The following is a 23,231-nucleotide window of genomic DNA, read 5'->3' on the forward strand; positions in this document are numbered from 1 at the left end:
CTCAGGTATTCATCGCCCAGCAAAATTAGGCTGCAGTGGTGCCGGCGAGCTCATTCGGTGGTACTAAGAGGAGCGGACCCCTATATCTGGCTCCTATTTTGAATGCCTGTGGGTGACTGTGTGGAGGACATGGTGGGAGCCATGATCCCCATGGAAAAGAAGTAAGTCCCTGTCTGCACCTCCCATCACTTACCTGCTCCTACCTCCTGAGCGTCGGGCGTAGTCTGCCAGTGGAGAATCCTTTGGTTCGGCGACACCGAAAGTTGCGGATGCCATCACCCAGCTTCTTTTCCGGTCTCCCGCGCACAGCCAGCTATTTGCCTGGAGGCTCCAGCAGGTGGCGCTGGCACCCTCATTTGCCCACACATCTGCAGGCAGCAGCACTGCTTGGTTGTCCTTGAAAACCTGTCGCCCTCTGTACACCGCGTGGCTTCCTGTGAGAGGAAATAGGTGGAAGTCCCTCTGTGAGCTTGGTGAGTCACGAAACTGCTCCTGGTCATATAAAAGTCAGTCCTGGGCATATCAGCTGTGTGCCTGCTCCCACTAGCTATGTGTGGCTCCTTTTAAAGACTATCTTATTGAACCGCCCCCACATTTTTAGACAGCGACAGAGATTGAGAGCCTGCCGACCTGACCACCTCACGTGGCTTGTTGGAAAGGGAGTCATGTCAAAACTCCCCTGGGGGTTGGGTGAGCTACAGCACTGAAGGGCCTCCCTCTGTTGGTCTCTGTGGATCCAGGTTTGTGCGCTTTGGCTGTGCTGTGAGACCGCGCTTCATTGAGCTCACTGGCTGCAGGTTCTATACTTTGAAGCCTCACAGGGTGGTACTGAGAAGAGTTGAAACTGCTTTCTCAGCGTAAAGGGATACCTGAGCTGAGAGTGGTGCGGATAGCTCCCTCTGCAACAACAACAATAGTTGACATTGACGTTGTCGAGACATCTAGATTATCTATCAAGTTCAGATCTCGTCTGCAGCTTTCAACTGCTGTACTGTAAGTTGTAAAGTAATGTCACCTTGACTAAACTTAGTGGGTGCGGGATATACCACATGCTATTGATGTCTTGAAGCAAAGTGTCGCATATATTTCTACACAGATTGGGAAGCCATCTATTGTCCAACACAACTGATTGTTGCATGTTTTGATCTCTACACTAACCTTGAAACGATTGTAAGAATTCTCTACTTGCCAATATTTCTCACAAAAATAACAAAATAAGTAACACTCCTAAACATACCATTATTAAATCTCTTGACATGGCTAATGGCCGTTCTAAAGCATTGTCTGACGCTGCTGATTTGGGATCAGATTCAGATGACAATTCATCGCCTGAGAACCCACTCACCCCCAATGAAGTGATTGCCATAGTGACAAAAACAATTCAATCAGAAATGAGAGCAGTTGTTTCAGAGCTTCGATTGGAAATATCAGAACTTGGTTCTCATACAGACATTGTTGAAAATCAGCTAGATATAATTTCCAAACACTAGCAAAAGACAGACACAGAGATAGCTGACCTGCGTGCGGATCTTAACACCTTTAAGGATCAGTTGGAAGATCTAGAGAACCGCAACAGACGCAACAATGTCCGGATAAAAAATGTACCTGTTAGGAACCCCAACAGCCAGTGACACAAAACCCGGAGTCTACTCAGAAGTCTGGTTTTCGCTGGAGCCCCTAGTGGTGGGGACAGACTTGGCCGCAGACAGCTGAGGGTCGTGAGCTGTGCGCTGACTGGGGTGAACCCAGCGATAGTGTAAAGGAGAAATTAGCAAAGTGAAATCCAGGCAAGGGTCGAGGGTCGGCAGCAGACAGAATATCCAGTACACAAAACCAAGGTCAGAGGTCACAGGTAAATCAGCAGCGTAGGAGTCCAGGCAAAAAGGTCTAGGGGCACAGGCAATCAAACAGAGTCAGGTATCAGGCAAAGGTCGGCAACAAATAATCAAATCCAATGGTAACAGGAACAGGAAATATAGCAGGCTAGTAACAGCAAAGCAGGAACTATAGCCGGCAGGAAGGCTTTGCCCCTTCCTGCCTTAAATACCAGCATGGTCCAATGGGAGAAAGGCAGCCCCGGGATGAATAATTAGCCAGCTGGCTTCTTTTGTATTTGCGCACGCGCCTGGCTGTCCTGAATGCCGGAGCGCGGCGCAGCACAGCGAATGCGTCCCGACCGTTGCCTTGGCAATGGCCGGGACAACCCGGAAGTGACGTCCCGGTCATCATGACGACAGCCGGGACGCGAGGGCAGAGAGTCGCGGCAGTGCCCGGAGCCACCGCGGCTCAAGACAGTACCCCCCCCCCTTGAGGAGGGGTCAAGGAACCGCGACAACCTGGTTTTCTGGGAAATTTTCTAAAGAATTTAGTGAGTAACCTATTGGAGTGTAGGTTTCTTTGCGGTACCCACGACCGTTCTTCGGGGGCGTACCCCTTCCAATGGACTAAGTAGTGAACCTGACCTTGGACATTCTTTGAATCCAGGATTTTCTCCACTATAAATTCTTGATGTCCATCCACCGAAACTGGTTGAGGTTTGAATTTTCTGGAATATAGGGCAGGTTTCAACAAAGAGCAGTGAAATGTACTGGGAATCCTTAAAGATTCCGGAAGCTTCAGCTTGAAGGCCGCTGGGTTGATTTGCTTTAGGATAGTAAATGGACCAATAAATTTAGGTCCTAATTTCTTACACGGCTGACGGAGTCTTATATTCCGAGTGGAGAGCCACACAGAGTCCCCAACCTTGAATGAACAAGTGGAACGATGTAAATCAGCAAAAACTTTGGACATAAAGGAAGCTCGAAGCAAAGACTGATGCACAGACTTCCATATCTTCCTAAGGCGGGTGGCCATGGCTCTGGTTTCAGGTGGTCTATAGGTGGATAGAGAGGATAAGGAGTTGGCTCTGGGATGGTACCCCAGGTTGCAATAAAAAGAAGAGAACTGGGAAGACGTGTGGTATGCAATGTTGTACGCAAATTCGGCCCAGGGAAGGAGGTCAGCCCAATTGTCATGGTGTTTGGAAATATACAGTCGAAGGTATTGCTCCATGGATTGATTTACCCTTTCGGTCTGTCCGTTTGACTGCGGATGGTAGGCAGATGACAAACTGAGGCTGATGTCTAGGAGACAGCAAAAGGCCTTCCAGAAGACTGTGACGAATTGTGAGCCCTGGTCTGCCACGATATCTTCCGGTAGTCCATGGTAACAAAATATATATTTGACAAACAAGGTGGCCAAAAAATGGGCAGAAGGTAACTTGGTCAAAGGAATCAAATGGGTCATTTTGCTGAACCGGTCCACGGTTACTCAGATGGTGTTACACCCAGAGGATAGAGGTAAATCAACGATGAAGTCCATGGACACATGGGTCCAAGGTCTGACCGGGACAGGTAATGGCAGTAATGGCCCGGAAGGGGAACTCCGGGAAACTTTGTTCTTGGAGCACAAGTCACAGGACGATATATACTCGCTTACATCCTTAGACAATGATGGCCACCATACAGTGCGAGAGACAATTTCGATGGTCTTGGCAATACCGGGATGTCCAGAAGCCTTGTTGTCATGACACTGTGAGAGGACCGACTTTCTGAGGTGTACAGGCACGAAAAGTTTGCCCACTGGTGTTTCAGAAAGTGCCTGTGGTTGACATTGCTGAAGGGTTTTATCCAATTCCTGCGTGAAGGAAGAGTTTGAGAAGAGATAAAGTTACGGGAATGGGCATCCGCTCTTAGGTTGTTTGAACCAGGCCAAAAAGTAATAATAAAATGGAAACGGGAGAAGAAGAGGGACCACCGTGCTTGCCTGGAGTTCAAACTTTTAGCGGACTCAATATGGGATAGGTTTTTATGGTCCGTATAGATTGTGATGGTATGTTTTGCTCCTTCAAGCCAGTGGCGCCATTCTTCTAATGCCCATTTGACGGCCAGTAATTCACGATTGCTCACGTCGTAATGTTCTTCAGCGAAAGAGAACTTTCGAGACAAATAAGCACAGGGATGAAGGCGGTGGTCTTTGGGATCTTTTTGAGATAATAAGGCTCCAACTCCTACATCCGAAGCATCAACCTCAATAATGAAAGGATGTCTCAGAACTGGAGCAGACATGAAAGCACGTTTCAAGGCTTAGAAGGCGGAAACTGCAGTAGGCGACCAGATCTTAGGATCAGCACCCTTGCGGGTCAGAGCTGTGATGGGGGCGATGAGAATAGAAAAAGAACTGATGAATTTCCTATAATAGTTGGTGAATCCCAGGAACCTTTGGATGGCTTTCAAATTAGAGGGTTGTACCCAATCAAGAATAGCCTGTACCTTTGTGGGGTCCATAGCAAAGCCTTCAGGAGAAATGACATTTCAGAAAAGTGACCCTGGAGAATTCGAAGTCACACTTTTCTAGTTTAGCATACAGATGATGATGACGGAGCTTCAGAAGTACTTGCCGAACATGTTCCCGGTGTTGTTCTAATGAACGGGAATAAATCAGTATGTCATCTAAATAGACCACTACGAAGGAATCCAAGAATTCACGAAGGACATCGTTGATTAAGTCTTGGAAAACAGCTGGAGCATTGCTGAGCCCGAAGGGCATAACGAGGTATTCATAATGGCCCGTTTGAGTATTTAAGGCGGTCTTCCATTCGTCGCCACTTCGGATACGTATCAAATTGTAGGCCCCTCGTAGGTCAATTTTGGAATAAATTTTAGCTCCTTTTAGTTGATCGAAGATGGCTGAGATAAGTGGCAAAGGATAAGTATTTTTAATGGTTATTTTATTTTACCCTCTGTAATCAATACAAGGCCTAAGCCCACCATCTTTTTTAGCCACAAAGAAGAAGCCTGCTCCGGCGGGAAACTTGGAAGGCCGTATGAAGCCTTTTTGCAGGTTCTCCTTTACATATGATTCCATGGCTTGGGTCTCTGGAATAGATAAGGCATATAATCTTCCCTTGGGCAACCTAGAACCTGGGACAATGTCAATAGCACAATCGTACTCCCGGTGTGGAGGAAGAACATCTGCTTCTTTCTTAGAGAAAACGTCAGAAAATTCACGGTAATGAAAAGGCAAACGTTCAGAGCAGATCTGAGTAATTCTGAGTAGTAGAGACAAGCATGAGGAAGGACATCGAGGACCCCACTTGAGGATTTCACCCTTGGTCCAGTCGATACAAGGATTGTAAAAAACAAGCCAGGGGTGGCCAAGAATTAAAGGAACCGAAGGGCAATTAATTAGATACAGAGAGATGGTCTCGGAGTGAAGGGCACCCAACTTTAACTGCAGAGGAGGTGAACGATGATGTATTTCACCCTTATCTAGGCGATTTCCATCCAATCCAAAAACAGTGATGATGGATTCCAGAGGAACGTCTGTGAAACCCAAGGACCGGGGGAGGGCCAAGTCCAAAAAGTTTCCGGCAGCTCCACTGTCCAGAAAGGCTGGAACGGAAATATCTCGTACGTTAAAGGTGAGCTGAGCAGGTACAAGCAAAGAATTTTTTGGAGAGATGACTTGTAGGCCTAAATGGACACTCTCCATGTTCACTTGGCCTGGTCTTTTCCTGGTTTAACGGGGCAGGAACAGAGCAGATGGCCCTTCTCTCCACAGTACAAGCAGAGACCCAAAGCACGCCTCCGGGTCCGTTCCTCAGATGACAGTCGATATGCTCCCAGTTGCATAGGTTCGACTTGATCAATAGGAGCGGTTTGCAGAAGCATAGGAGAGAATGAGGAAGAACTTTCCTTCTCAGCCTTCCTTTCTCTGTATCTCCTGTCGATTTGGATAGCTAACTGCATAAGTTCTTCGAGGGATCCCGCAGTAGGGTACTGGATCAGGGAGTCCTTAATTTGCTCAGAGAGACCCAGACGGAATTGACTACGAAGAGCTGGGTCATTCCATGCACAGTCTGAAGACCAACGCCTGAAGTTGGAACAATATTCCTCAGCGGAACGTTGCCCTTGCGATAAAGATCGAAGATGTGCTTTGGCAGAAGCCACACAGTCCGGGTCATCGTAAATCAACCCAAGTGCTTCAAAGAAGGCGTCCACAGACTGCAACTGAGGACTATTGGAATCTAGGCTGAATGCCCAAGATTGCGGATCCCCCTGTAGGAGAGAGATAATTATCCCCACTCTCTGCTGTGCAGATCCAGACGAGAGTGGTCTCAATTTGAAGTAGAGCTTGCAGCTTTCACGGAAGTTATGGAAGAGCCTGCGATCTCCCGAAAAACGGTCAGGTAAATGCATTTTGGGTTCCACCACGGCGGACTGAGCAGCTTGTAAGGCTCTGGATGCCTGTTCTTGGGCAGCCTGCCGCTGGGACAGCTCCTGGACCATTTGGGACAAGGTCTGGATTTGTCCTGCCAGCACTTGCGCCGGACTTGGTTCCATAGGTCCGAATGCGATATAATTTACTCACTCCTAGTGTAATTATTATTATTTTTTTTTGGGCCGGTTATAATGTTAGGAACCCCAACAGCCAGCGACACAAAACCCGGAGTCTACTCAGAAGTCTGGTTTTCGCTGGAGCCCCTAGTGGTGGGGACAGACTTGGCCGCAGACAGCTGAGGGTCGTGAGCTGTGCGCTGACTGGGGGGAACCCAGCGATAGCGTAAAGGAGAAATTAGCAGAGTGAAATCCAGGCAAGGGTCGAGGGCCGGCAGCAGACAGAATATCCAGTACACAAAACCAAGGTCAGAGGTCACAGGTAAATCAGCAGCGTAGGAGTCCAGGCAAAAAGGTCTAGGGGCACAGGCAATCAAACAGAGTCAGGTATCAGGCAAAGGTCGGCAACAAATAATCAAATCCAATGGTAACAGGAACAGGAAATATAGCAGGCTAGTAACAGCAAAGCAGGAACTATAGCCGGCAGGAAGGCTTTGCCCCTTCCTGCCTTAAATACCAGCATGGTCCAATGGGAGAAAGGCAGCCCCGGGATGAATATTTAGCCAGCTGGCTTCTTTTGTATTTGCGCACGCGCCTGGCTGTCCTGAATGCCGGAGCGCGGCGCAGCACAGTGAATGCGTCCCGACCGTTGCCTTGGCAATGGCCGGGACAACCCGGAAGTGACGTCCCGGTCGTCATGACGACAGCCGGGATGCTAGGGCAGAGAGTCGCGGCAGTGCCCGGAGCCGCCACGGCTCATGACAGTACCAGAGTCCATTTCTGCAGAAGCATTGCCTGACTACCTGGAGGGTTTATTCCTACAAATGATACCTGACGTCTCAAAAGACCTGCTTAATCTTGACAGGGCACACAGAGCATCTACGCCCGAAACCAAGCCCAGATCAGCCACCCCGAGACATAATTATACGATTCCATTACTTCAAAACTAAAGAGACAGGATCACATCTGCAATTGTATCAGGACCTGGCTCCTTCTACTTTGAAAAAACGTAGAGACCTCCTCAACGTAACAAAAGTTCTACGCAACCATTCGATAAAGTACAAGTGGGGCTTCCTATTCCAATTAATTGTATCCAAAGATGGTCGAAACAATTCGGTGAAAACCCTGGATCAAGGTCTTGATTTGCTCAAGCGTTTCATCTTATCCAGGATTCTGAGCCTTCCACCTCAGCTTCTTCATCACAGCAGAAAACTCCGGTCCCGGCGCCATCTTGGCAACAAGCATGATACATGTATATAATTTAACTTCGGTCTCCTCTCTTTCTCTGGCTTACTTTTCTATGAGGTTTGAGTAACCATATTGCCTTAACTATGACTTTCACTGTTTACAGGTATTTGGTTTAATGTATTATACAGGTTCTTTGTGTCCACTTTCATACTTAAAATCTATGGAAAGCTAGATTATAGGCCTTTGCCAATTTCTTAAATTATGTAATTTCTTGTTTTATTACAATGTCTAGTATCCGGTTCAATAGCTCTCCCCCCTCTCCCACCCCCCCATTTTTCCCTCTCCACCTAATAGGGAATTGACCTATCCTAATCCAGAGCACCCCAAAATATACCTGGAGTCTCTTTTTGTTTGTTTGTTCTTTCTTAAGCTTATCCGGAGCCCTTATAGAACAGTCCACAGTTTTAGTTCAAACTTTAAACTGTTTATATGTTTGAATTGTTTCGGTTTCCATCTACTGTCTATATTGTGTTATTTATATCATTTTGATTTGTTATATATTCGTGCTGTTTCCCTACACCCACGCTTTTCTCACCCGCACGCATGTGCTCTAAATGTGCGTCAAGCCCAGATTTTGTCAATTATCTTCTATATTCCTCCCACAATACCATTACCCCCATTAGTTTTTCCACTATCAAAAAGATAGTGTCACACTACTCGTCACATCTCTTTTTTTCTAGGTCCTGTAGCTCACACTGTAATCAGGACTGCTGTAACTTTCCTTCCCCTTCTTCCTTATGTGTCCTCCCTTCTCCACATCCAGCTATTATATTCAAATAAAGGCTCCAACCTCATTGATAAAGTGGAACTCCTTCAACACTTTTACCAACCATGAATCTCAAAATAATATTTCTTAATGACAACTGTCTCAATTCACCAAACAAGCGCAGAATGGTCATACAATTTTTTAAGCGTAAAAACCCAGACCTGATTTTTTGGCAAGAAACACATCTTAAAGATCCTCACCCCTTATTGGCTTCCAAATCATATCCACATGCTTTTTACTCTTCTGCAAATGCAAAGCGTAGAGGTACAGCAATATTGATACACAGTAGAGTCCCACTGACTATTGACACGCAGATATCTGACTATCTTGGTAGATACATCATTCTTAGAGGCACCTTAAACCAGAATCCCATAACTTTATCTTCAATATATGCCACAAACATGCAGCAGGGAGCTTTTTACGCAGATTTCTTTCAGCAAATTTCTTTACATGCAGGTGGTATGACTATTAAAGGAGGGGACTTTAATACTATCCTAGACCCAATATTAGATAGATCTATCCTAAACACATATTTCTGTGGGACATTCCAAGGAGTCTAGTAAGTTGAGGGTCCAACTGAAGCCATTCAATTTATATGACGCCTTGCAAGTTTTATGTCCCTCTTCCAGAGCCTACACTCACTATTCAGCCCCTCACAACCTATACTCAAGAATACATTACTTTTTTGTTGACCACTTGACAACCCAGATATTGGGAGATATCCAGGTCCTCCCAGTGTCCTGGTCTGACCATGAAGCAGTTGAGCTGACTCTGCACTTACCCTAACTCCCTCAATCACGCCCTAGATGGCGACTTGACGAGTCTTTACTCCTAAGAAAGAGCATATTTCCCAGATATCTCAAGCTATTACTGATTACATTTCCCAAAATGTGTCCCCAGATATATCACAACCTATTCTCTGGGAAGCCCATAAGGCCACCATACGGGTTATCCTTATCAAAATGACAGTGCAGCTTGAGAAAGCTTGAGCAACAGATACAGCAAGTTGCATCTCGCCACCAAATTAACCCTAAATACATCTGTACTTCAAACTTCTCTCTCTTAAAGGACAACTAAACCAAATATTATCAATACAAGCAGCTAAAACTCTCAGCAAAGTACTATGAAAAAGGCGATAAACTGATACTATCTTGGCATGCAGACTCCGTGTCCTCCGTACTCGTAACAGAATAATGTCACTGAAAGATTCCACAGGTTCTCTTCTCTACGATCCTCAAAAGATTGCACAGCGGTTTCGGGACTACTACGTCTCTCTTTACAATTTGTGTCCAACAATGTATGATACAGCCCAGCTTAATGCAAGTATTCAGAACAACCTCCGTTCTTGCCAACTACCCAAACTTACTAGAGATCAATTAGCAACTCTCAATGCAGAGTTCACTTCAGAAGAAATTACTGAAGCCATCAAAACTTTGAAATGCCAATCTGCCCCAGGCCCAGATGGATTTTCCGCTCTTTATTACAAAAAATTTGCCCGCCAATTAGTCCCCATGCACACAGGGTTGTTTAGCTCGGTTCTTGAAGGAGGCAAATTTGATGGAGCCACCACCTGAGCGGAGATTGTAGTGATACATAAACTGGACAGAGATCCAACTGAAGTGAGCAGTTACAGACCCATTTCTCTTCTTAATGTTGATTTAAAGCTTTTTGCTAAAATACTGTCTAATAGATTGGGTACTGTTCTCCTCTTGCTAGTCCACCCGGACCAAGTTGGATTCGTCCTGGGAAGGCAAGCTTCAGATAACACCAGAAGAATAATAGATCTAATTCACATAGCTAACAGCACATCTCTCCCTGCTTTGGTGATTGCATTAGATGCTGAGAAAGCTTTTGATAGAGTGGCCTGGCCCTTTATGCAGCAGACCCTAGTGAGCATGTGGATCCAGGGAGCTTTATGTAAAGGGATTTTAGCATTATATCATAACCTCCCAGCCTCAGTTCTAGTGAACGGTCTTACATCCTCTCCCTTCAAAATAAGCAATGGCACCCGCCAGGGATGCCCCTTATCTCCCCTACTTTGCACCCTCATTATGGAACCTTTAGCAGCTAAGATTCTAAACAATTCAGATATCACAGGCATCCCCACGAGTTCTAGAGACAATAAGATAGCTCTGTATGCTGATGATGTTATACTTACATTATCTAGCCCACATACTTCTCTACCCAATCTCTTTAAAGAGATTTCGATCTACAGTTTCCTTTCGAACTACAAAATTAATGCGGACAAATCTGAAATGTTAGACCTTAATATTCCTCAACATATTACCCAACCGTTTAAAACCAATTATAATTTTCGATGGCAACATAATAAGATTAAGTACTTGGGAATTTACTTAACTAAGAGTTATTCCTCCCTATATGCGGCACACTTTCCCAGACTTATTAATACAATCAGATGTGATCTAACTCAATGGAATAAATTTCATATTTCCTGGATTGGACAAATAGTCTCTGTTATAATGTACGTTTTACCCAGATTACTTTATGGCAAATGCGCCCAATTCAGGTTCCCTTGCATGTTCTTAAACAATTACAACAAATGATATCTAAATTTGTATGGGCAGGGCATAAACCTAGAGTGCGAATGCAAATTCTCTCGAAGCATCAAACTACTGGAGGTCTGGGCCTTCCAATTATAATAAAGTATTATCGAGCAACGCATATGTCCCAATGTATCCTATGGCACTCACCTCCCCATCATAGAGCGTGGACTCAAATTGAGGCAGATATATTACAATTATACTCCCCATATTCCCTGCTCTGGATATCATCCCAGCACAGGACTAGACATCTAGCCCAGTTTCCTTCTGCTTGTTTCTCTGTTTCAATTTGGGATCAAGTGACCATGTTCTGCGATCCGAGCACCCACTCCTTATCCCACTTTGGAAAAATTTTGATCCAGGCTTAGATCATAAAACGTTTCACCACTGGACTTCTCACAACCTGCTCTTTATTTGGGATCTGGTCCCAGCGAGGGTTTTCCCCACATTTTCGGATCTACAGTAAAATTTAGATTTGCCTCACAATTTTTTTACCAATATCTTTCAGCTTATACATCTTTATCGATCCCTAAAAGCACCTCTCCCTTCGGATCAATGCTCTACCTTGGAATCTCTATGTCGCGTATCCCCCACTACTAGAGACCTGATATCCACTTTGTACCAACTGATTAATAACTTTGACCAGTCGAACAAAGACCCACATGAGCTTGCCTGGGAACGGAACACTGGAGAGACCCTGATTCCTAAAAATTGGTCAAAGATTAGATTTAATATAGCTAAGACATCAATATCAGTTAGAATAAAAACAAATTCTTGTAAGATTTACTACAGGTGGTATTTGGTCCCCTCTCATATCCACACTATCTTTTCTACTTCTAGCGACTGATGTTGGAGGGGTTGCGGTTTGCGAGGTACCCTGTTGCACGTTTGGTGGAATTGCTCTAAATTACAACCTTACTGACAGCAAATTCATAAACTTATTGACTCCATTGCACAGGATAAAATGCCTGACTCCCCTCTATACTCCCTTCTCCCTAGACGGCTCCCAGACACTACTCGTCCCACACAAAAACTAATCAATCATATTTTAAATGCTTCTTAATGTTTAATTGTCGCTCTATGAAAAAATACCTCTCCCCCCTTGCTCTCAGCCACTATCAACAAAGTCTGCTCAATTTATAGAATGGAAAGCATCACAGCTTTCCTCAACGACAAAACAGTACATTTTCAAAACACATGATCTTCTTGGACGAATTACTACAATGCTGAACCTCCTTTAACAACTGTTTGACATCCCCCCATTGTCTTGGCACATGATCCCTACAGGCTTTGAAGGTTTTAATACACTTAAATCATAGAAATGTATAATCTAGTTTCACCTTCTTAGAACTATACATGTTACTTTTCCTGTCCTTCATTACCCGATTCATGGAACAATGAGTAGCAAACCCCTTTCTTCCTCCTTCTCCTCCCTCTCCTCCCCTAATCCTTTTTCCCCTATTGTTCGTCTCCCCTTCCCCCCAAGAAACGAAAATAAGAAAAGCAACATTCTTGCTTCTTGATCATTGCATACCTATTCTCCTTTTGTTACTTTGAGTTCTTTTCAATGTTTGTAAACATCCTGTGATTCGCACGTATATATTTTTTTTTGGTATGTTTTACTTATGTTGTTTTGTAAAAACCTTAATAAAAATTATTTAAAAAAAAAAAAAAAAAAGAAATCTCAAGATAGGAAAAGAAACTTACAGTCTATCTAACCATTATAGAACCCAGTGCAACTTCTCCCATTTGCCTCCAATATACTCGAGAGACTTGTCTGCAACCGTCTCTCCACCTACCTCTCTGAACACTCCCTCCTTGACCCTCTCCAATCAGGCTTCCGCCCCCTCCATTCCACTGAAACTGCCCTGGCTCAAGTTACGAACGATCTCCTCTCGGCTAAAGCCATGGGCCACTACTCCCTCCTGATTCTCCTCGACCTCTCAACGGCCTTTGACACCGTTGACCACCCCCTCCTGCTTCACACCCTTCAGTCCATTGGCCTCTCCGGTACCGTCCTCTCCTGGTTCACCTCTTACCTTGCCGACCGTTCCTTCTCTGTTTCCACCTCTGATTCTCTCTCCCCTTCTTCCTCCCTTCCAGTCGGGGTCCCTCAGGGCTCTGTCCTTGGACCCTTACTATTCTCACTATACACCTCTTCTCTGGGTGCACTCATCAGCTCCTTCGGCCTCAAGTACCACCTTTATGCTGATAACACTCAACTCTACCTTTCCTCTCCTGATCTCTCTCCCTCCCTTCTTTCCAGGGTATCCGCATGCCTCTCTGCCATCTCCTCCTGGATGTCCTCTAGATTTCTTAAACTCAATCTTGCTAAAACTGAACTCATTGTCTTTCCTCCCTCTCGTACCTCCTTCCCCTCTGACCTCTCCATCACTGTTGACAACTCATCTATCTCCCCTGTTCCCCAACTCCGCTGCCTAGGTGTCATCTCGACTCCTCTCTCTCCTTTGCCCCTCACATTCACTCTCTCGCCAAATCCTGCCGTTTCCAGCTTCGCAACATTGCCCGCATTCGGCCCTTCCTCTCCCAGGATGCCACCAAATCTCTCGTCCACTCTCTGATTATCTCCCGCTTGGACTACTGCAACCTTCTCCTTATCGGCCTCCCCCTCTCTCATCTCGCTCCCCTTAGATCTGTACTTAACGCCGCTGCTAGGCTTATTTTCCTCTCTCGCCGTTCCACCTCTGTATCCCCACTCTACCAAGCCCTTCACTGGCTCCCCTTCCCCTACAGAATCCTTTTCAAGCTCCTCACTCTGACTTACAAGGCCCTCGCCAACTCCACTGCTCCCTACATCTCTAACCTTATCTCTATTCACACTCCCTCCCGCTCACTGCGATCGTCCAACGATCGTCGCCTCTCTTCCCCTCTGATTACCTCCTCTCACACAAGTATCCAAGACTTCTCCCGCGCCGCTCCCCTCCATTGGAACAAGCTCCCCCGCTCCATCAGAACTTCCCCTAATCTGTCCTCTTTCAAACGAACATTAAAAACCCACCTTTTCCTTAAAGCCTTCCAGTCTCATGCCTAAACTCCCACCGGTCGGCTACCTCTCTTTCTCATCCCTTCTTCCCTTCTCCCCCTTCCTCCTGTCTCTCCGTCTCATCCATGTGTCTGTCTGTCTTCCCCTCCCTTTAGATTGTTCGCTCCTTTGAGCAGGGCTCTCCTACCTTCTGTTTCCATCACTTTTAACTGCACTCTCCAGCTACTCAGCTCACCTCCTGTCAGTCCCTCTGCCCTTTGTCTCCTCTCGCTTCTCTCCGCTCCCCTCAGTGACTCTCAACCTGTCATCCATGCCCACCCTCTTGGGCCATAGTTACCTGCCTGTACTCACTTTTCCCCTCCCTCCCTCTCTTTCATGCTGTGCCTGAGCCCCCAGAGTTATAGTGCTTACTGTTACTTGTACTGTGCTGTTTCACCTTGTACTGTGCCATTGTTTGTCCTTGTACGGCGCTATGGATACTTTGTGGCGCCCTATAAATAAAAATTAATAATAATAATAACTCTGACCCCTCTTCCCTAAGGTTTCAGGGAATACAACATATAAAGCCACACTAGAGAGGGGGGATCTAAGAAGGAAACTCAATCAATCAGAGACCAAGAGACCAAGTGGATCTATAAATTAGACACACTAATACCTAAAGGGTGTCACAATTTTAGCAGATAGCGGATTCACTTTCGTCTACCTGGATTAACACTGGCAGTAACAGAGGCGCAGAGTCTAATGAAACACCAGTTTTCACAAGGGACCCCAGCAAGGAGGTTTGGGCTTTGCTGCAGGTAAGTTTGCACGTTGAGCCCTCTGCACTGCCTCCAGGCAAGGCAAGCTGTTATCAGGTGCAAGAGATTAGTCAACGTAGCCGGAACTGATATAAAACAGACTGCAGAATGCCAAATCAGGAAACGGAAGTATTGTCAGAACAAGCTGGGTCAGCAACAATTGGGAATACACAGTACCAAATGACAGGCAGAAGAACAAGTCAGGAACAGTCCGGGTCAGGTTACACAGGAATCAGCCACAAGATGCACAGGAACGCTGGAGTAAAGGTAGGGAACCTAATACGCTGTCACAGGCCTGTGCACTGAGCAGGTTAAAATAACTGATCTGAAGAGCAGGGCGGGTCACAGGATAGAACACATGATCACAGGTTCAGAGCACTTAAAGGGCCATGCGCCTTCTTGTGCAGAGATTTATTATTATGACACAAATTTCTGCGCCTGGAGTGGAGGAATGAATAGAGTGAGCGTGCCGGACAGCGGGTTTGAAAAGCAACTGCCAGATTTTAATGTGTGACAAAGGGCTTAATATAGATATAGAAGTAGCCTCATTTCTATTTCTAGGATCTTAGAGCAAGTATGTTAGCAATTTCACTTATCAAATGCTCTGAGTGAAGAATTGAAGAAAGCCTCACCGCTAAGTTAAATAATTTCTTATGGACGCTGTGTTAATTCGTTAAGCCAGCATACCTTAGGTAGCACAAAGATCATGTTTTTGTACCTGGCAAGTTCGATCAGTCATTAAGAAATACTTGAGACAATTAATACATAATAAGTTTGCAACATGTATATAAAGATTAAGGACATCACTGGCAGACACCCCTGATGAATTTGGCTCACCAATGAATCGCGTTGGGTCATACAGATTCGGACAGGAAACTGACTCTTACAGGCTCCTGTCCTGACATGGGAATCCCCTTCTGTTTCCCCTCACACTGTGCCCTCCATTATTTGTTCCTCCCCGTCTGTTTCCCCTCACACTGTGCCCTCCATTATTTATTCCTCCCCATCTGTTTCCCCTCACACAGTGCCCCCCATTATTTGTTCATCCCCTTCTGTTTTCCCTCACACTGTGCCCTCCATTATGTGTTCCACCCCTTCTCCTGTTCTGTTCCTACCCTGCGTTACTTTACCTACCTTCCTATTGCTTTCTCCTCTTCTGTTTTCTTCTTTTCAATTCTTTTTTTTCCCTTGCTGGCAGACAAGCGGCAGCGAGGGATGGCAGGCGGAGGGGAGCGCCTCAATTGGCACCCTCCCACCTTGCTGCCGACCAAGGGGTCAGCAGCAAGGTGGGAGGGCGCCAAGAGAGGTGCCCGCCCTCTCTCTCTCTCTCTCTACTATATATTCTGAAAAGGGAAGGGGTTAACACAGACCTCCAGATGGAGGACATAGGTGTGACAAAATAATAGTATAGAGTGTGATTTAACTTGCATATTCTGAAGTGGTTTAGTAGTATCTTTTTTCACAACTAACAGCGGTTGACAAGGTGTATCTCCAATGCGACTACTGAAGCAGAAAACCTGAAGAGAACTCCTCCTTATAAAGACCAGGAGGGAGTGGGACCTGTGCATCAAGCTAGGGCTGTGAGAAGAGTGTAAAGTATTTAAGCTGGAGCTGGTCATTATGCAGTGTCACGAATGATGAACAAGTTGGCCAGTGACAAGGGAGATGGTCCCTGGTGACCTAACAAGTTGGCCAGTGACTAGGGAGATGGTCTCTGGTGACCTAGCATATATATATATATATATATATATATATATATATATGTATGTAAATACACACACATATACACATATGTATACATACATATATATATATATATATATATATATATATATAAGAGAGAGAGAGAGAGAGAGAGAGAGAGACAGAATATATATATATATATATATATATATATATATATATATATATTTATACGGTTTATAAAAAACATTGTTTTTCTGGAAATCAATTAACTAAAATGACAGCTCTCAGAAATTTCTTCTGTCACAATCTCAGTTAACTATAACTTCACACATATATTTTGTATCCTTATTTGAGCAACTCCAACATGGACTCAAACATTTCACCCATGCTGCCCCACCACCACCACCACTGGAATTATCTTCCTCGTTCTATCAGACTATCCCCTGTACCTCATGTGGCACCCTATAAATAAAGATTATTATTATTAATAATAATAATAATAATAATAATAATAATGACTAGTTTTTCATAGCCTTACTGATAAAAGAGACCAAGTAGGCTGCTTATAGGAACAATCCCACTAAAATGATATGTGGAAATTGTTGGATAGCAAGAAAGCAATGTTAATGTAAATGTTATTTGATCAGAGAGACTTTACAGCACAGTAGCCAATTAGTAAACTCGTTGCAATAATGTCCAACATTCTATATCCTGGATCTGGGTTTGCAGTGTCTCGATTCTCTGAAGATGTAGATTTCTTGTTCAAGCATTAAGGTAGGGTTCGCTAAGTTTGCTCGATGGTAAGTAGTCGGTTGAACAAATACTTTATTCTCTCCCATCCTATCTTGAACTTTGCCCACAGCACAGTCTTTCGTAGGTGAGTCTGTGCATAAACGAGTATGACAGAACATAATACTAGAGTCATGTTAAATGGTGAGCTACAGATCCATAGTTTTTTTTTAAATAAATTGCTGATGCATTTCATAACTGTATAAAATCCGTCATCATAATTTATGCTGCAATTCTTCCGTTTCATTACATCCTAAAGGTGCTCTAAAAGATTAAGATCTGGATTGTGCTGTCCCTGCTTTTACACAGCTCTGCAGGGATGGATGCCTCTCCCCGATGGCTGGGTATGTTCTGTTGCTTAGCAACGGGATGCTTCTCCCCCAGCCGTCTTTTTGCACTTCTGTGCATAAGCATCCAGTTGCCCGAGCTGCAGTGGTGGTCAATGACGTCACTGACCACCGGGGGTAGCAAGTAAGCCTGGTATTTAAAAGAGATTCTGGCATCAATAGGGTCTACCTAGCTCCAGCAATAATTACATGTCTCTGTATTCATCTCCCTGCTCCCTGTTTCCAGCATCCAGCTTGTTGCTTTGGCTCATGACTTCGGCTTCGCATTGACCGTTCTTCTGGATCCTGATTCTGTCACGCAGCTCCAGTCTGCTTTCTGACCTCTGCCTTTCCCAGACACCTCTTTGGATCACGATTTGGTACGTGGCTTCCGGCTGGCTTTGAACTCGGACTTTCTTGCCACTCTCTCTCACCTACCTACTTTGTCAGTAACTGACTTTGCGAACTGCGACTTATGCGTGCCTCTTGGCTCAGTAGTGCAAAATACTGCCAAGTAGCTACCATCTCCCACCTGTTTCCGTGACATGGAGTATGCTGAACTTAATATTATGTTTGTGGAACCAGCTTGAGATGATGTGTGCTTTAGGACTTGCATTGTGCTTTCTGACGGATGTAGTCATTAGAAGATAGCTAGACTGTGGACATAAAGGAAACCAGGTGGTCAGCAACAATGCTCCAGGAGGCTGTGGCATTCCCCACATGATTGCATCACCACCAGCAGTCTGCTCTGTTGACAAAAGGCAGGATGGATCCTTCAAACGCTCACTCTAAACTCACCTATTCAAGCTTGCCTATCTTACCACCTCACAGCCAATCTTATCCATTACCTCCTCTTCCTTCGCTTGTCATTTCCATTTTCTCCCAGCAAGTCCTACTCTCTCTCACCACCCCTTGGTGTAGAATGTAAGCTCTCATGGGCAGGGTCCTCTCTACCTATTGTCCCATATCTGTTCACTGTCTGATTCCTTTGTATGTCCTGTCATGTATTTTGCTGCACCCTGTGCAAGTCCCTATAGCATTACTCACACTTAACTCTGCTACTTATGTGTATTACCTCATCTTTTTGTTACTTGCTTCTGTATCCGGTGCTACGGAACCCGTGGCACCTTATAAATAAATAATTAATAATAACAATAATAATAATAATAATAATAATAATAATAATAATAATAATGATTTTATGTTGTTTATGCCAAATTCTGAAATCAAGACCAGGCAACATTTTTTCTGTCTTCTGTAGCATCAGTTTCATGTTCTTAGCTGACAGGAGAGGAATTGATTTACAGTTTCGACATGTTGTAGGTTCAGAGATGCTCTTCTGCATACCACTGTTATAATGTATGGTTACTGTCAGCTTAAAACAGTCTGACCATTCTCCTCTTACCTCTCATTAGCAAAGCATTTTCACATACAGAACAGTCACTCACTGGGGGCCTGAGTCATTAAGGAGAGCAAGGCAAAAAAAGGAGTAAATTTGATCTTGGCTAAATCATGTTACAATGCAAAGGGGTGAAATTTTGTTTATTATTTTGCACATAAGTTAAATACTGGCTCTTTTTTCATGTAGCAAACAAATGCTTGATAGTTTTAATTTTACACTGAAATTTAAAGTTGATCTAGGACATGTCCTATTCCAACTATAAATCTGCCCCCACATTTTAAATTTACTTCCCTGTCCAATGCAACATGGTTTTGCCAAGGTGCAAAGTTACTCCATTTTTTTTTGCTTTGCTCTCCTTAATCACTGAGGCCCTGGATGTTTTTGTTGTGTGCACCTTTCTCTGTAAACTCTAGAGATTATTGTCTTGAGAACTAATTAAACAAAGCTTTACACTCTCTGAAAGCCTAACAGTAGAAAAAAGCTGCAAACAATATTATTACTATAAAAAACAGTTTATTCAGACATAATAAATTTGAAAGTAAATGTTTTCATTCATAAATACAATATAACAGGTATTTAAACGACATATAAATAACTTGTATGGTGGGGGAATGTGGAAACCATCACTGCCTGATGGGTATATATATCAGACTCTAAATTAATGTAAACTGCTTTCGGAGATAGGATCTGTTATTAAAAGACCCAATTTTTAAATCTTCAAGTACATACAATCTTAACTTAAGGAATTAATTAAAGTTCCATATTGAGATAACGAATACTACATTCTAATTACCCACTCAGTGGGAGTTGCACTTATAAATCACTGTTGCAAGTTCCTCAATAGAACAAATATACAAACTGTGAAGCAGAGAGTAGAGATAAATGTCAGATGCAGGAAACAAAAACCATGTCTTCCAATGAGATCTACAAGATGTGAAGCCCAGATCCAAATCAAATAGGGTGCTTTTCAAAGTGGTAACATACATATATATATATATATATATATATATATATATATATATATATATATTTATATTTAATCAGAACATTTCTTCACCATTTGATGATGCATTTCATTCTGAAAGAACTTTCTTAAAGCATAGTTTTCAGTGTATACATGGGCGTCTGAACCATAATTAGAAGGAACTCCCATTTTACCATACTATTTAATATAACTTAGGCGGCACTTGATTCTCATTTTCTTTGTGTCATTTATTTTGTTCTGTTTCATTTTAAAACATTGTATTATATAATATGAACACGTCCACTATGAACACATACAATAGCCAAAGACAGCTTAAATATACAAACATTAAAAACCCTCAAATATTAAAAATACATAAACAATGTTTTAAACCATATACAAACAATATAATTTATTTTCTATTTTTTAAATATCTATTTCACTTCACATGTATGAATAATACCAATTAAGTAGTGTTAACATAAAAGTCACATATGAAAGTTTTCAAAAGATCATACATTTCCATAATAAACCTACATACGACTCATACTATTCTAACATCATATGGTTATTTGAATATATTAATGATAACCAAATTCAGTTTTCCAAATCATTCAATAGCAGTTTTTCATTTAAACTGTCTGGACATTAAGTTTGTAATTTAAAAATCCAGAGGGTTTCTTTCTGGCACAATATAGAGTAACTGTCCTCTCCTCTATTTGTATTTTTTATGCTGTGCATGAAAATCCCAGGAGATCAACATTTTCTGAGATAGTCAACTCAGCCTGTCTGGTACCAACAATCATTCCACCGTCAAAGTAACCTAGATCACATTTCATCCCCATTGTCATGTTTGGTCTGAATAACAACTGGATCTCTTGACCATGTCTGTATGTTTTTATGCAGGAGGCATATAGGGAATGTGGAGGTTAGAACCAATGAGAGAAGGGAGTAGTGTTTTTTTAGAATGGCCATTTGCATATTCCCAAAGATCCAAGATGGTGACCATCTATCACCAGTGTTTGTAGCATTTCAAGTAAATAATAAAACTGTCTCCTATTTTCACTTTAGGAACAGCTCAGCATTTGTTAAATGACATATATTGGTAGTGAAATTATTTTTATGGTTCTTCCTAACACTTTACATAATGATCTCCAGATTTTGGAAACAAACTATACTCCATTTTCTGATACAATTTCCAACGGACATCCAAGCAAGCAAAATAATTATTTAGTGAACAGAGTTACTAAAGTAGGAACAGAAGTCAGCTCAATTACTAGAATGAAAGGCAGCACGGTGGCTTAGTGGGTAGCACTTCTGCCTCACAACACTGAGGTCATGAGTTTGATTGATGGCTGTCACATGCCGCTCTCCCGCGGCTGCCACCCAGTAACCTGAGCATCTACTCATTCCTGATTCCCTGCTTTCTCCCCCGGCTGTCAGGTCGGCAAACGGCTCTGGACATGCACGAGTGATCATTTCACCTGCTCCGCTCATCCATTGGTTGCCTCTCATTTATAAGGCCCATCCCAGCACCTTCTAGGGCTGGTTCTTTTCATCAGACTCCTGGCCTGGAAGCAGCTCATGCACCCCTGCTTGGTCCTCAGCTATCCTAGCATACTGCCGCAAATCATCGATTACCTGCTCTATTCGTTAGTGGTAACTACTGCAGACCACTGCTCTCATCTCTCCAAGTGTGCTGCTGCAAATCACCTATTACCTGCTCCACACGTTAGTGGTAACTACTGCAGATTACCGCTCTCATCTCTCCAAGTGTGCTGCTGCAAATCACCTTTTACCTGCTCCACTCATTAGTAGAAACTACTGCAGATCACCACTCTCATTTTTCCAAGTGTGCTGCTGCAAATCACCTATTACCTGCTCCACTCGTTAGTGGTAACTACTTCAGATCACCGCTCTCATCTCTCCAAGTGTGCTGCTGCAAATCACCTTTTACCTGCTCCACTCATTAGTAGTAACTACTGCAGATCACCGCTCTCATCTTTCCAAGCGTGCTGCTGCAAATCACCTATTACCTGCTCCACTCGTTAGTGGTAACTACTTCAGATCACCGCTCTCATCTCTCCAAGTGTGCTGCTGCAAATCACCTATTACCTGCTCCACTCGTTAGTGGTAACTACTTCAGCACATCACCTATTACCTGCTCCACTCGTTAGTGTTAACTACTGCAGATTACCGCTCTCATCTCACCAAGTGTGCTGCTGCAAATCACCTATTACCTGCCAGTGGCGCCCCGGGTATATCAATAGTCTAGATCCGCCCCTGTTACCTGCGCCAATCGTTAGTGGTAACTATTGCAGATCATCGCTCCAAGTGTGATGCCGCAGATTATCACTTATTTGCTCCACTTAGTGCTAACTACCGCAGACTCTCTCATCTATCTCTCTATGGACTATCACAGAGCATCGCTCGGCACTCCCACTCATTAGTGGCTAACTAGTGCCTACCTTCTTCTCTGTACTCGGTTCTCTATCACTGCTCACTGGGAACTACCCTAGAGGGCCGCAACCTGCAGGGTGGAAGCTGCAAAGCCCGAATTCACTTGCGGGAATCCCTGGTGAAAACCTCATGCTTTGTTAGATTCTGCGCCTCTGGGTGGAGTACCGCCAATCTCAGTTGAGACCAGAAGGATCCCACTCATCCTAGTAAAACCTGACAATGGCCTTATCTGTGTGGAGTTTGTATGTTCTCCTAGTGTTTATGTAGGTTTTCTCTGGGTATTCTGGTTTCCTCCAACACTCCAGAAACATACTAGTAGGTTACTTGGCTGATATTAAAAATAACCTTAGTCTCTCTTGGTCTGTGTATGTATGTTTGGGAATTTAGACTTTAAACTCCAATGGGGCAGGGTGTGAGTGAGTTCTCTACAGAGACCTGTGGAATTAGTGGCGTTATATAAATAGATGATGATGATAATGAACCATTTTAGAGACACGGTCTACCACTACCCTAATAGTGTTAAACTTCTTGCTTGGGGATGATCAGTAATAAAGTCCATGTGAGACCAACGTTTTGTAGAAATAGGTAAAAGATGTAAAGAATACAGAGAATCTTCCTGAGGAACTTTCTGATGAGCACAAATTGAGCATGCAGAAATAAACTCTCTCACATCTTGATGAAGAGTTGGAAACCAATAGTTCCTAGAAAAGGAGGGCTAAATGAAAGTGTCCAGAGTTTTACCCTGAGGAGGTGTAATAGCATAGAATGCTAGAAGACATTTAGGGTCTACTGTAGGATGGTTTCTAGTATTTCTGAATCTTGATCTGTGTCAAGAGAACAAGATAAGTCAT

This window comes from Mixophyes fleayi, chromosome 10 (assembly GCF_038048845.1).
Source record: "Mixophyes fleayi isolate aMixFle1 chromosome 10, aMixFle1.hap1, whole genome shotgun sequence".
Lineage (NCBI taxonomy): Eukaryota > Metazoa > Chordata > Amphibia > Anura > Limnodynastidae > Mixophyes > Mixophyes fleayi.